Raw genomic sequence first — 15,173 nt, 5'->3', positions numbered from 1 at the left:
CCTGGTCACTGTCATATTCCTTCTTATATGTCTATGTAGGAGTTACGGTTGGCTCTTTGCTTTGGAGGCAATATCATTTTCATAGTTTCTTTCTGCTAATCTTCTTGTGTTTATGAAGTCATTGTTGGCCAATGGCATCTATTCCAGTTTACCTCTATACTTTGCCTTCTAAATTTCCTTCACTCCCTCCTGCTTGTTGCTTTTGCTTCCTGGCACTGTTTATTGACCCACGAGTTATTATATGTTCTACTTTTTGCCCTTAATGGTGGTATGAATCTCTCTTCTGACTCTTTCCACCTCAGTTTTATTTGGTCCATCATTTCTTGGTCCGTCTTCCCTCTAAGTTCCTCTTCCCATTGCACACTTCTCAGATACTCGCTTAATTTCCTGTAACTTCCTTTCATGTTTCATGAAAGTGTGGTGGTGGATGAGTATTTATGACTGAAATGTTGCTTAAAGTAAGGTGGTGGATGAGTATTTATGACTCACATGTTGCTTAGAATAAGGAATGGATGAGAGTTCATGAATCTAATGTTGGTTACAGTAAAGCACTGGATGAGTGCTTATGGTCCGAATGTTATAGTAAAGCTAGATTCAATGTGTTTTTCAACTTCATCTGTGTCGTTAAACCTTTTGAAAATTTGAATTAATTTGTAACTTTCTATTGAAGTACACATTAAATCAGCACTTGCAAGCACATGTAAATGTCTGAGTGACTGTTTGTGTGACTGTTTGTGTGACTGTTTGTGTCGGTGTGTGTGTGTGTGTGTGTGTGTGTGTGTGTGTGTGTGTGTGTGTGTGTGTGTGTGTGTGTGTGTGTGTGTGTGTACTCACCAATTTGTACTCACCTATTTGTACTCACCTATTTGTGCTTGCGGGGGTTGAGCTTTTTCTCTTTGGTCCCGCCTCTCAACTGTCAATCAACTGGTGTACAGATTCCTGAGCCTACTGGGCTCTATCATATCTACATTTAAGTGTGTGTGTGTGTGTGTGTGTGTGTGTGTGTGTGTGTGTGTACTCACCTAGTTGTACTCACCTAGTTGTGTTTGCGGGGGTTGAGCTCTGGCTCTTTGGTCCCGCCTCTCAACCGTCAATCAACAGGTGTACAGATTCATAAGCCTATCGGGCTCTGTCATATCTACACTTGAAACTGTGTATGGAGTCAGCCTCCACCACATCACTTCCTAATGCATTCCATTTGTCAACCACTCTGACACTAAAAAAGTTCTTTCTAATATCTCTGTGGCTCATTTGGGCACTCAGTTTCCACCTGTGTCCCCTTGTGCGTGTTCCCCTTGTGTTAAATAGACTGTCTTTATCTACCCTATCAATCCCCTTCAGAATCTTGAATGTGGTGATCATGTCCCCCCTAACTCTTCTGTCTTCCAGCGAAGTGAGGTTTAATTCCCGTAGTCTCTCCTCGTAGCTCATACCTCTCAGCTCGGGTACTAGTCTGGTGGCAAACCTTTGAACCTTTTCCAGTTTAGTCTTATCCTTGACTAGATATGGACTCCATGCTGGGGCTGCATACTCCAGGATTGGCCTGACATATGTGGTATACAAAGTTCTGAATGATTCTTTACACAAGTTTCTGAATGCCGTTCGTATGTTGGCCAGCCTGGCATATGCCGCTGATGTTATCCGCTTGATATGTGCTGCAGGAGACAGGTCTGGCGTGATATCAACCCCCAAGTCTTTTTCCTTCTCTGACTCCTGAAGAATTTCCTCTCCCAGATGATACCTTGTATCTGGCCTCCTGCTCCCTACACCTATCTTCATTACATTACATTTGGTTGGGTTAAACTCTAACAACCATTTGTTCGACCATTCCTTCAGCTTGTCTAGGTCTTCTTGAAGCCTCAAACAGTCCTCTTCTGTTTTAATCCTTCTCATAATTTTAGCATCGTCCGCAAACATTGAGAGAAATGAATCGATACCCTCCGGGAGATCATTTACATATATCAGAAACAAGATAGGACCGAGTACAGAGCCCTGTGGGACTCCACTGGTGACTTCACGCCAATCGGAGGTCTCACCCCTCACCGTAACTCTCTGCTTCCTATTGCTTAGATACTCCCTTATCCACTGGAGCACCTTACCAGCTACACCTGCCTGTCTCTCCAGCTTATGTACCAGCCTCTTATGCGGTACTGTGTCAAAGGCTTTCCGACAATCCAAGAAAATGCAGTCCGCCCAGCCCTCTCTTTCTTGCTTAATCTGTGTCACCTGATCGTAGAATTCTATCAAGCCTGTAAGGCAAGATTTACCCTCCCTGAATCCATGTTGGCGATTTGTCACGAAGTCCCTTCTCTCCAGATGTGTTAACAGGTTTTTTCTCACGATCTTCTCCATCACCTTGCATGGTATACAAGTCAAGGACACTGGCCTGTAGTTCAGTGCCTCTTGTCTGTCGCCCTTTTTGTATATTGGGACCACATTCGCCATCTTCCATATTTCTGGTAGGTCTCCCGTCTCTAGTGACTTACTATACACTATGGAGAGTGGCAGGCAAAGTGCCTCTGCACACTCTTTCAGTACCCATGGTGAGATCCCATCTGGACCAACAGCCTTTCTAACATCCAGATCCAGCAGGTGTCTCTTGACCTCCTCTCTCGTAATTTCGAACTCCTCCAAGGCCGCCTGGTTTACCTCCCTTTCTCCTAGCACAGTGACCTCACCTTGTTCTATTGTGAAGACCTCCTGGAACCTCTTGTTGAGTTCCTCACACACCTCTCTGTCATTCTCTGTATACTTGTCCTCGCCTGTTCTAAGTTTCAATACCTGTTCTTTCACTGTGGTTTTCCTTCTGATGTGACTGTGGAGTAGCTTTGGTTCGGTCTTGGCTTTGTTTGCTATATCATTTTCAAAATTTTTCTCTGCTTCTCTTCTCACCCTGACGTACTCATTCCTGGTTCTCTGGTATCTCTCTCTGCTTTCTGGTGTTCTGTTATTCCGGAAGTTCCTCCACGCCTTTTTGTTCAGTTTCTTCGCTTCCATACATGCCCTATTATACCATGGATTCTTCTGTTGCTTCTCGGATTTTTCCCTTTGGGCCGGGATGAACCTGTTTACTGCCTCCTGACACTTTTGGGTAACATAGTCCATCATACCCTGTACAGACTTGTCTCTGAGGTCTGTGTCCCAAGGTATTTCACTTAGGAAACTTCTCATCTGTTCATAATTTCCCTTTCGGTATGCCAGCCTTTTGATTCCTAGTTCTTTTTGGGGGGAGATAAGTCCTAGCTCTACCAGGTACTCAAAGTTCAATACACTGTGGTCACTCATTCCCAAGAGCGCTTCCATCTTAACTTCCCTTATATCCCATTCATTTAGGGTAAATATCAAATCAAGCATTGCTGGTTCATCTTATCCTCTCATTCTTGTTGGTTCTTTGGTGTGCTGGCTTAGAAAGTTTCTTGTTGCCACGTCCAGCAGCTTAGCTCTCCATGTTTCTGGTCCTCCATGCGGGTCTCTGTTCTTCCAATCTATCTTCCCATGGTTGAAGTCTCCCATAATTAGTAGTCCAGATCCATTCCTGCTAGCAACAGAAGCTGCTCTTTCTATTATGTTAATGGTGGCCATGTTGTTTCTATCATATTCCTGTCTAGGTCTTCTGTCATTTGGTGGTGGATTATATATGACTGCGACTATAATTTTTTTCCCTTCATTTGTTACAGTACCTGCTATGTAGTCACTGAAACCTTCGCAGCCCTGAATATCCATCTCCTCAAAATCCCAGCCTTGTCTTACCAGCAGAGCTACACCACCCCCACCTCTTCCTTCCCTCTCTTTCCTCATAACATAATAGTCCTGTGGGAACACTGCATTTGTTATCGTTTTTGTGATCTTTGTTTCTGTGAGGGCTATTATGTCTGGGTTTTCCTCTAGTACCAGTTCTCCAAGCTCATTTGCTTTATTTGTAATTCCATCTATGTTTGTGTACATCGCTTTGAGGCTCACTTTCTTCTGTCCCTTCTCAAATCGCCTCCTTGGTGAGTGTTCTGCTGGTGGGGGAGGCTGTTCCATGGGTGTGAGGATCTGTGAGGTGGATAACAGGGTCTCAGAGGATACTGGGATGAGGGGCGGGGGATCCAGTGAAGGGGGAGGGACAGGGAGGGTATGGGGTGAAAGGGGAGGGAGGACGGGAAGGAAAGAGGGGGAGGGAGGACTCGGGAGGAGGGGAGGGGTAGAAGGGTGGGGATTGGGTGTGGGGGAGGGAGATTTTGCTGAACATTTGAGTGGGGGCAGGGAGGGTTTGGGGTAGGGGGGTTTTCTATGCAGTGGAGGGAGGCGGGGTTGTCCTCCCTTCTGGTGTTACTGGGTAGCTGGTTGTGGGTTCCCCCCTCGCCTCTGGGGGTGTTGGGTTGGGAGCTGTGACTTCCTGGTTTTCCCCTCTCGCCCTGCGCCTCTTCCTTGCTTCTGCCGCCACGGCTCTCTCCTCCCTTGTCATGTCTCTCTGGAGGAATACATTTTTTAATTTTCCCACGTTTTTCAGGGAGCTCTTCCTTGATAGGATCTTCTCCTTTGTGTTCTCGTTTGCAAACACTATCTTTATCATACGGTCTCGGTCTTTGTTGTACCGGCCTAGCCTGAAAACCTTCTCAATGCTATGCTCAGCCCCTTCCATGTCTAGTGCCTTTAGTACTTCATTCACTGCTGCTTTGTCCTTGTCACTCCACTCTGTCCTATTAGTTCCTTCCTGCTCCTTAATACCCACAGCAACCACTGATCTGTTCCTTTCCAGCAGTTGGCTAGTGGAGCGTGCCGCCTCCTGCGAGGTGGCTGCTTTCATAGCCACCTCCATCACTGCAGTCATTACTTCAGAGTTATTTTTTTTTAGTATTTCCGCAAATGTTGCTTTTATTGTGGCATTCTCATCCAGAAAACTATTACCACCTTCTCCCTGGGTGGTTTTCTGATTCTCAGCCTCGATACCATTTTTTTGAGGGCTCTAATCTCCTCCTTTGCTGCTGTCAGCTCTCTTTTCAGGTTGCTTATTTCGTTCTTCATTTCCTGCATCATTTCTTGCATCTCACTCTTGATGTCCTCCAGAAACTGGGCGAACATTTCCTTCATCTCGTCACCTTGGCTCTTTCCTGTTCCCCTGGGACCTCTGGCTGCCATGCTTGACCCTGTTGGGATGGGGGAGGGAGAGAGAGAGAGAGAGGAAGAGAGAGAGAAAGAGAGAGAGAGAAAGGGAGTGATAAATGGGTGGGTGGGGGGGATCCGACCCTTCCACTGAAGTGAGAAGAAAGTAGAAGGGGAGGGGGGGGGGAGAGAGGGAGGGAGAGAGAGAGAGAGGGAGAGAGAGAGGGAGGGAGAGAGAGAGAGAGAGAGAGAGAGAGAGAGAGAGAGCAGGAGAGAGAGAGAGAGAGCAGGAGAGAGAGAGCAGGAGAGAGATAGTGGGAGAGGGAGAGAGGGAGTGGGAGAGAGGGAGAGTGGGGAGGGGAAGAGTGTGTGTATGGGCGATGCGGGGGACGGGGTGGGGGGGGGGAGATGGCGACTAAGTCAGGTCAGGTCCGATGGTAGGGTCAAGATGGGGGGGGGGGATAGTAAGGTCCTATCCCAGATGCCTTTTCCCCTGACTGGACAATTGTGTGTGTGTGTGTGTGTGTGCACGCGCGTGTGTCTGTTTTAGCGTGTGCACACTTGTGTGCGTGTATGTGTCAAGATATCCCTTATGCGTTACCTCTGCCTAAATGAGCCACTCTGAGATTTTTAAATATATATGATATCCTGAACGAGAATTTGATAATCTTTTACCTCAATCTGTACACCTGATTAATTGACCAGAGAGGGGTACATACCACTCTGCCTCCCGCTCACACAACCAGATGAGCGATGTATGATGACGATGGTTGTGGGAACCGACCTGTGAGATTTATATTTGTTTAATTTATATGAATTTATATTTACGTTAATTTATATACTTCGATAGCAATTTGTATAATGATAAGTGGACTGTATTTCTGCAATAATCTCAATCTCACAAATCGATCCTCTACACATTAGGGGGGTTATTAAATTAATATATATGCAGCCAATCACACTCCAGAATTAACTACATACATTGAAGAGGTTCCTTATCTTATAGTACAGCAGGTTAGTCCACCAGGTATAACTAGGGTGTAGACAACAAATTATCCTCTTTGAGGTAGCTTCCATCCCCCAGTAACTGGTGCACAAAATCTTGCTTCCTCGTCTTGACCTGTCAAAAGGGCGCTAGCTGTAAAGCCAGATACCTATATATGACAAGCTATATCAGAGAAAATACTGTACATGGAACATTGAAGACTTGGCTTAATTACCTTTAGTTTGAGGCGATTTCGTGATCTAACCGGGCCACCCTATATCCTGACATTAATGGCCATAAATGAATGATAAACGGCTTTCGGATAGACACTTAACTTGAATTTGTAGACAGCGTGTTGACAATGGTACACCTTTGGTTTCCATAACACTACGTCCAAGTAAAATTAACAGGAGCCGCATTTGCTCCCGTGTGAGCCTCTGGTCTCAATATAAACAATGGCAATGTCTAACACTCCATTCTACTGACGCCTGGCCGACATTGTCCAGATATGATAGGAGCCAAATTTGCTCCACACGTTTCGGAGGTGACACAACAATGGCTCCCCTCCTTCCTCCTGACGCCTGGCTTACATTGTCCAGATGTCCAAAGGTGATAGAAGGGTCACATTTACTCTACTTTAATATTGATAATTAAGTTAATTTATATAAGATGTTTTTATGATGGTAAAGTCCAAAGACTAATGTATTTAAGAATAATTCCCACCATAATAGATGGTGAATTATAATAGTATGTGGTGATGATATCCCGTTTTCTTTAGACGGTAATTCTACTACAAGTTACGTTTTCTATGGGTAACTTGTTTATACAATACAGCTATTATCTGTATGATTATTAAATGGTGTCGGATTTTCCGACAATGGTTATCCGCCGTTGTCTCCCACTAGGTGATTCACTAAGTGCTGGTAGATTGATGAGGTCGTTCTTCTCTTTCAACACAAAGCTCTGGAGCCAGTCACTGTATCGTTATGTGACAGTTCACTAATTCACTGTACCACTGATCACAGTCACCACTCAACAGCACAATCAGGTAGCTCCACGGCGGGTCGTCCCACCCGGTCAGGTCACACACTTACATGCACCGGTGATGCCCTAGCTCCACTTTTGGTTTCTTCGCCAAATCTTCGCACTATCACTAGCGATATGACTATGCTATGTTGCACCCTGCAAGCTACACACTGCGAGAGGCCAAATACTATGATCTAGCCTCTATACTCCTTCAATGTCCCGAGAAATTGACGAATTTCCGCGGACCTCACTAATCGCGTGTGTCTCCTACCTCGTTGCGGCCTTCAAACAACGGCCTTCAAACACTCCACACACACAGGCCTGCGGCCTGTGTGTGTGTGTGTGTGTGTGTGTGTGTGAGTGTGTGTGTGTGCGTGTGTGTGTGTGTGTACTCACCTAATTGTGCTTGCGGGGGTTGAGCTTTGGCTCTTTGGTCCCGCCTCTCAACTGTCAATCAACTGGTGTACAGATTCCTGAGCCTACTTGGCTCTATCATATCTACATTTGAAACTGTGTATGGAGTCAGCCTCCACCACATCACTGCCTAATGCATTCCATTTATTAACTACTCTGACACTGAAAAAATTCTTTCTAACGTCTCTGTGGCTCATCTGGGTACTAAGTTTCCACCTGTGTCCCCTTGTTCGTGTCCCACCCGTGCTGAAGAGTTTGTCTTTGTCCACCCTGTCAATTCCCCTGAGAATTTTGTAGGTGGTTATCATGTCTTCCCTTACTCTTCTGTTTTCCAGGGATGTGAGGTTCAGCTCCTTTAGCCTTTCCTCGTAGCTCAATCCTCTCAGTTCCGGGACGAGCCTGGTGGCATACCGCTGAATCTTCTCTAACTTTGTCTTGTGTTTAACTAGGTATGGACTCCAGGCTGGAGCTGCATACTCCAGGTTTGATCTTACATAAGTGGTATACAGGGTTCTGAAAGATTCCTTACACAAGTGTCTGAAGGCAGTTCTTATGTTGGCCAGTCTAGCATATGCCGCTGATGATATTCTTTTGATGTGGGCCTCTGGGGACAGGTTCGGTGTGATATCAACCCCCAGATCCTTCTCTCTATTTGACTCTTGCAGGATTTCCCCTCCCAGATGATACCTTGTGTTCAGCCTCCTGCTCCCTTCGCCTAATTTCATCACCTTACACTTTCCCGAGTTGAACTTTAGCAGCCATTTTCTAGACCATTCCTCCAGTTTATCCAGGTCATCCTGTAGTCTCTGTTTATCTTCATCCGTCTTGATTCTTCTCATAATTTTTGCATCATCAGCAAACATCGAGAGGAATGAGTCTATACCCTCTGGAAGATCGTTCACATATATTAGAAACAGGATGGGTCCAAGTACTGAGCCCTGTGGGACTCCGCTGGTGACATCTCGCCACTCTGATGTCTCCCCCCTCACCGTTACTCGCTGTTTCCTGTTGCTTAAGTACTCCCTTATCCACTGGAGCACCTTCCTTTTACTCCTGCCTGTTGCTCCAACTTTTTTAACAGCCTTTTATGGGGTACTGTGTCAAAGGCTTTTTGGCAATCCAGGAAAATGCAGTCGGCCCACCCTTCTCTTTCCTGCCTAATTTTCGTTGCCTGGTCATAAAATTCTATTAAACCTGTGAGGCACGATTTACCATCTCTGAACCCATGTTGGTGGTGCGTTACAAAGTTATTTCCCTCCAGATGCTCTACGAGCCTTTTCCTCACAATCTTCTCCATCACCTTGCATGGTATACAAGTTAAGGAAACTGGCCTGTAATTCAGTGCCTCTTGCCTGTCACCCTTTTTGTATATTGGGACCACGTTAGCTGTCTTCCAACTTTCTGGTAAGTCTCCTGTTTCTAGTGACCTGTTATACACCATAGAGAGTGGCACACTTAGTGCTTCTGCACCTTCCTTTAGTATCCATGGTGAGATTCTATCAGGCCCAACAGCCTTTGTCACATCCAGCTCCAGCAGACACCTTTTGACCTCATCACTGGTGAGGTCAAATTCCTCCAAGGTTGCTTGGTTTGCCGCCTCCTCATTTAGTGCAGGGGCTTCTCCTTGTTCTATTGTGAAGACCTCCTGGAATCTCTTGTTAAGTTCTTCACACACCTCCTTGTCGTTCTCTGTGTATCTGTTCTCCCCTTTCCGCAGCTTCATCACTTGTTCCTTCACTGCTGTTTTCCTCCTGATGTGGCTGTGGAGCAGCTTTGGTTGGGTCTTGGCTTTACTCGCAATGTCATTTTCAAACTGTCTCTCTGCTTCCCTCCTCACTCTGATGTACACATTTCTGGCCCTCTGGTATCTCTCCCTGCTCTCTGGTGTTCTGTTATTTCTGTAGTTTCTCCATGTTCTTTTACTCAGTTGTTTCGCTACCTTACATTCCTAGTTGAACCATGGGTTTTTCTGTTGTTTTTCGTTTTTCTCCTTTTGGACGGGGATAAACCTGTCTGCAGCTTCCTGGCACTTTTGGGTGACAAAATCCATCATGACCTGCACATTCTTGTCTCTAAGTTCTGTTTCCCATGGTATTCCCCTGAGGAAGTTCCTCATCTCGTCATATTTTCCTCTTCGGTAATTCAGTCTTTTCCCCTCCACTCCCATCCTTGGATAGGTTATCCCTACCTCCACCAAGTACTCAAAGGTCAGTACACTGTGGTCACTCATTCCTATGGGGGCTTCAACTTTGACTTCCCTATTTCTGACTCATTCAGGGTGAATATCAAGTCGAGTCTAGCTGGTTCATCACTGCCTCTCACTCTTGTGGGTTCCTTGACATGCTGGCTCAGAAAGTTCCTTGTTGCCACTTCCAAGAGTTTAGCTCGCCATGGATCTGCACCACCATATGGGTCCCTATTCTCCCAGTCTATATTTCATGGTTGAAATCACCCATGATTAAGAGTCTTGAGCTATTCCTGCAGGCAACTGAAGCTGCTCTCTCTATTATATTAATGGCTGCCATGTTGTTCCTATCAAACTCCTGTCTAGGTCTTCTGTCATTTAGGGGAGAGTTGTAAATGACTGCCACTATTACCTTAGGTCCACCCATTGTATAGTTCCTGTTATGTAATCTCTGAATCCGTCACAGCCCGGAATTTCCATCTCATCAAAACTCCAGTCCTTCCTTATCAGCAGGGCCACTCCTCCACCTCCTCTCCCTTCCCTCTCTTTCCTTACTATATAGTAGTCCTTTGGAAACACAGCATCTGTTATGACTCCTGACAATTTTGTTTCCGTTAGTCATATTACATCAGGGTTTTCTTCTTGCACCCTTTCTGCCAGTTCACTTGCTTTATTGGTAATCCCATCAATGTTTGAGTACATTACCTTGAAGCTCACTTTCTTATATCCAATTTCACCCACACTCCCTACAAGTGTAGGAGGTTGTTCTATGGTCATTGCTACTTGGGTTGGCTCATCCTCCTGTGAGGTAGTTGCTAGGGGTTCAGGGGGAGGTGGAGTGGGGGGTGGAGGGCTTAGGTCTTCCTCAGGCCTGCTTGGGTCAGGAAGAAGTCCTGGGGGTGAGGGAGCAGGGATTGCCTGGGGAGAGGGCACATCCTCCAGCGGTGTAGTTGACAGGGGTTTGGAGGGAGGTGTGTGTGTGTTTGTTTGTTGTGTGTGTGGTGTGTGTGTGTGTGTGTGTGTGTGTGTGTGGTGTGTGTGTGTGTGTGTGTGTGTGTGTGTGTGTGTGTGTGTGTGTTTGTGTGTGTGTGTGTGTTGAGTGCGGGGGTGTTTGTGTATAGGGGGAGGGGTAGGGGGTGTCTTGGGGCAGTGTAAGGCTGGGAAGGTGAGGGGGAGGATGGGTGAGCGGTATGTGTGTGTGTGTGTGAGTGTATGTGTGTGTGTGTGTGTGTGTGTGTGTGTGTGTGTGTGTGTGTGTGTGTGTGTGTGTGTGTGTGTGTGTGTGTGTGTGCTAATTATGCCTGGACCATACAGATATAGACATTATTTACGTTACTTTCACTTATTCCAACACATTCCAATGTTCATGAATATTAACAATCCAAAACTGTTATTCATTTACGGTTTACTAATTTATTTATTTGGTAACCCACACAAAACAAGCTACACAAGATTTCAACTTGCTAATTAGATTCTTGGTGTTTATGCAAGATAAGATCTGTGTTTATGAAAGAGTAATCAGAAGCCGTCGTAGCCCAGCTGTGGGAGCGTCCTCCGGGGCCTCGTAGCCCAGCTGTGGGAGCGTCCTCCGGGGCCTCGTAGCCCAGCTTTGGGAGCGTCCTCCGCGGCCTCGTAGCCCAGCTGTGGGAGCGTCCTCCGCGGCCTCGTAGCCCAGCTGTGGGAGCGTCCTCCGCGGCCTCGCAGTCCTGAGTTCCACCAATTTGCAAAAGGCGTCTTATTTTATTGTCCACGTAATAAATATTTTTTTCTTTTTTTCTGTTATTATTAAGATGTGAGTATTAATTTTGAAGGAATGTTGATAATTATCAAACACTCTAAAGTGAAAATTGGAGTTCAAATCAATATGGATGTGACTGTGGAACATTAGTAAGTCCGGAACACTGCGTTGCCTAGATAATAGTCTTTTGGACACCTAAAAGTTTCTCACAACTTTGATGTAAATTATCTGTCCATGTGCACGTGTATCATCCTAGCAATCTTCACCTTGTTGTGTTAACAGAATCAAGAAGTAGCTTTCTTATCTATACTATTGCATGTGCCTTTTCTTCGTCTCACCTATGTTTAGGGCTTTGCATTGGTCAGTGTTAAAGGAAAGTGACCATCTGTCCGACCACCGCTTGAGCGCATCTAGATCTCCTTGTACTCTTCCTCTAACGTCTTCGTTTCTAAAAACCAGCAATTATACATAATCCGCAAGTTATGGTACTTAGACTTACTTCTGTTAGTTTGATAAAATATATCACAATCTGAATGACCTCAAATGATCTCGCGGGGGTACACTACTTGTGTGTTTTAATACTTGCAACTGTTCGCTGCTGATCTGTCTTCTTTCAACACCGTGAAACACCAACACCGTGTGCCACCAACACCGTGTGCCACCAACACCGTGTGCCACCATCACCGTGTGCCACCACCACCGTGTGCCACCACCACCGTGTGCCACCAACACCGTGTGCCACCAACACCGTGTGCCACCAACACCGTGTGCTACCAACACCGTGTGCCACCACCACCGTGTGCCACCAACACCGTGTGCCACCACCACCGTGTGCCACCACCACCGTGTGCCACCAACACCGTGTGCCACCACCACCGTGTGCCACCACCACCGTGTGCCACCAACACCGTGTGCCACCACCACCGTGTGCCACCAACACCGTGTGCCACCACCACCGTGTGCCACCAACACCGTGTGCCACCACCACCGTGTGCCACCAACACCGTGTGCCACCACCCACCGTGTGCCACCACCACCGTGTGCCACCAACACCGTGTGCCACCACCACCGTGTGCCACCAACACCGTGTGCCACCAACACCGTGTGCCACCAACACCGTGTGCCACCAACACCGTGTGCCACCATCACCGTGTGCCACCAACACCGTGTGCCACCAACACCGTGTGCCACCAACACCGTGTGCCACCAACACCGTGTGCCACCACCACTGTGTGCCACCACCACCGTGTGCCACCACCACCGTGTACCACCACCACCGTGTGCCACCACCACCGTGTGCCACCAACACCGTGTGCCACCACCACCGTGTGCCACCAACACCGTGTGCCACCAACACCGTGTGTCACCAACACCGTGTGCCACCAACACCGTGTGCCACCACCACCGTGTGCCACCAACACCGTGTGCCACCAACACCGTGTGCCACCACCACCGTGTGCCACCACCACCACCGTGTGCGACCAACACCGTGTGCCACCACCACCGTGTGCCACCAACACCGTGCACCGCCACCCAGTGCTCAGCGCGGGCCAATTCCTCCCTTGTGTGTGTGAACCCTCACTCGCCACCCAGCTGTGTTAACGCTACGGGCGACCCCGTGCTGTATGATACGTCGCACCAACCACCTGGTTTATCCCTACATGTCTCCCTTGTAACCACGTGCTGCCTAAGGTCCTTGTGAGAGTCGACGCCGCCACCCTGTGTGTCATCATTACTCGGAAGTGTAATGATGACACACAGATAGGTACACATGGTCAACGTTGACGCTGGTAGACGTGGTCAACGTTGACGCTGGTAGACGTGGTCAACGTTGACGCTGGTAGACGTGGTCAACGTTGACGCTGGTAGACGTGGTCAACGTTGACGCTGGTAGACGTGGTCAACGTTGACGCTGGTAGACGTGGTCAACGTTGAAGCTGGTAGACGTGGTCAACGTTGACGCTGGTAGACGTGGTCAACGTCGACGCTGGTAGACGTGGTCAACGTTGACGCTGGTAGACGTGGTCAATGTTGACGCTGGTAGACGTGGTCAACGTTGACGCTGGTAGACGTGGTCAACGTCGACGCTGGTAGACGTGGTCAACGTCGACGCTGGTAGACACGGTCGACGCAGATAGACACGGTCGACGCAGATAGACACGGTCGACGCAGATAGACACGGTCGACGCAGATAGACACGGTCGACGCAGATAGACACGGTCGACGCAGATAGACACGGTTGACGCAGGTAGACACCGTCGACGCAGATAGACACGGTCGACGCAGGTAGACACGGTCGACGCAGGTAGACACGGTCGACGCAGGTAGACACGGTCGACGCAGGTAGACACGGTCGACGCAGGTAGACACGGTCGACGCAGGTAGACACGGTCGACGCAGGTAGACACGGTCGACGCAGATAGACACGGTCGACGCAGATAGACACGGTCGACGCAGGTAGACACGGTCGACGCAGATAGACACGGTTGACGCAGGTAGACACGGTCGACGCAGGTAGACACGGTCGACGCAGGTAGACACGGTCGACGCAGGTAGACACGGTCGACGTTGCAACAGGTGAACCACTAAAGTATTCACTAGTCAAGAGTTTGTTTAATAATGAAGAGATTTGGAACCTCGTGTGTGTTCAGAGGGATTTGATCATGGTTACCTGCGGTATACCTGGCGTATACTCTTAGTATACCTGGCGTATAGTATACTCGGAGTATACCTGAAGTAGGTTCTGGAAAGTCTACTGCCCCACAACCCGGTCTGGGGCCAGGCTCGTCGTGTGATTACTTGATCAATCAAGGCTGTTGCTTGGAGATGCCTGCAGGCCCTCGTATCCATTATAACCCGGCTGGTCCGCCACTTCCTGCCTGGCTTTCTCCTGAATCTCTTCATGTAAATGTTGAGGATCTGCAAATTTCATTCACTATATTCCAGAATTAGTTAGTTACATTTTAAATTATGTGCATCATACTGATTTGCTACTTAAAATTAAGTCTTATGATGTCTCCTATGTTTAATAGTGCATTTCTAAATATTGGTAAAATATAAGGAATTAATTTTACAGTATAATTAACTTGCTCGGGAAGGAAAATATTGAGGGCCTGTCCGGGAGTTGAGCCCGGGACCTCCTGCACCCAAAGCAGGAATCATACCACTAGACCAACAGGCCGTGGATATTTGAGTTTAGTTACGTTATTTAAATAACCTTTTTAGAATTAAATATGCCTATTGATAATTACCAGAGCCTGTCCGGGATTCGAGCCCGGGATGCGAGTATTTATTGCAGGCAATTTTTTTTCTTGAGCAAAGCATAGTTTTCAACATGCGATCAATCAACTGGAAACATTGCACACTTCCTTGTCGTTTGTTGTGAATCTGCCTTCCTGTATCCTCAATTTAATTACCTGTTCATACACTGTTGGTTTTTCTCCTGATGTGGCTGTGCAGCAATTTAGGTTGAGTCTTTGCCTTGCTTGCTATGTCATTTTCGAATTGCCCTTCTGCCTCTCTTCTCACCTTGACGTATTCATTTTTGTTACTCCGGTATCTTTCTCTGTTCTCAAGTGTCCTGTTATTTCTATAGTTTCTCCGCACTTTTGTATTCTGTTGCCTTGCTAGATAAGATCTCTAATTAATACATGGGATTCTCATCTGCATTTCGTTTTTTTTCCTTTCGGACCGGGGCAAACTTGTCTGCTGCCTATTTAAACTTTCTTCGTGATGTA

The 15,173-nt window shown here is 47.3% G+C and overlaps 1 non-coding gene across 1 annotated transcript; it reads right to left on the bottom strand.

The window, feature by feature from the left end:
* Positions 1 to 14,545: 14,545 nt before the first annotated feature.
* On the bottom strand, positions 14,546 to 14,617 carry TRNAP-UGG (transfer RNA proline (anticodon UGG)). The gene has a single exon. It is a non-coding gene; the product is annotated as a tRNA-Pro (tRNA).
* Between the last annotated feature and the right edge of the window lie 556 nt (positions 14,618 to 15,173).

This window comes from Procambarus clarkii, chromosome 1 (assembly GCF_040958095.1).
Source record: "Procambarus clarkii isolate CNS0578487 chromosome 1, FALCON_Pclarkii_2.0, whole genome shotgun sequence".
Taxonomy (NCBI): domain Eukaryota; kingdom Metazoa; phylum Arthropoda; class Malacostraca; order Decapoda; family Cambaridae; genus Procambarus; species Procambarus clarkii.
This window is presented reverse-complemented; position numbering and strand designations above follow the sequence as displayed.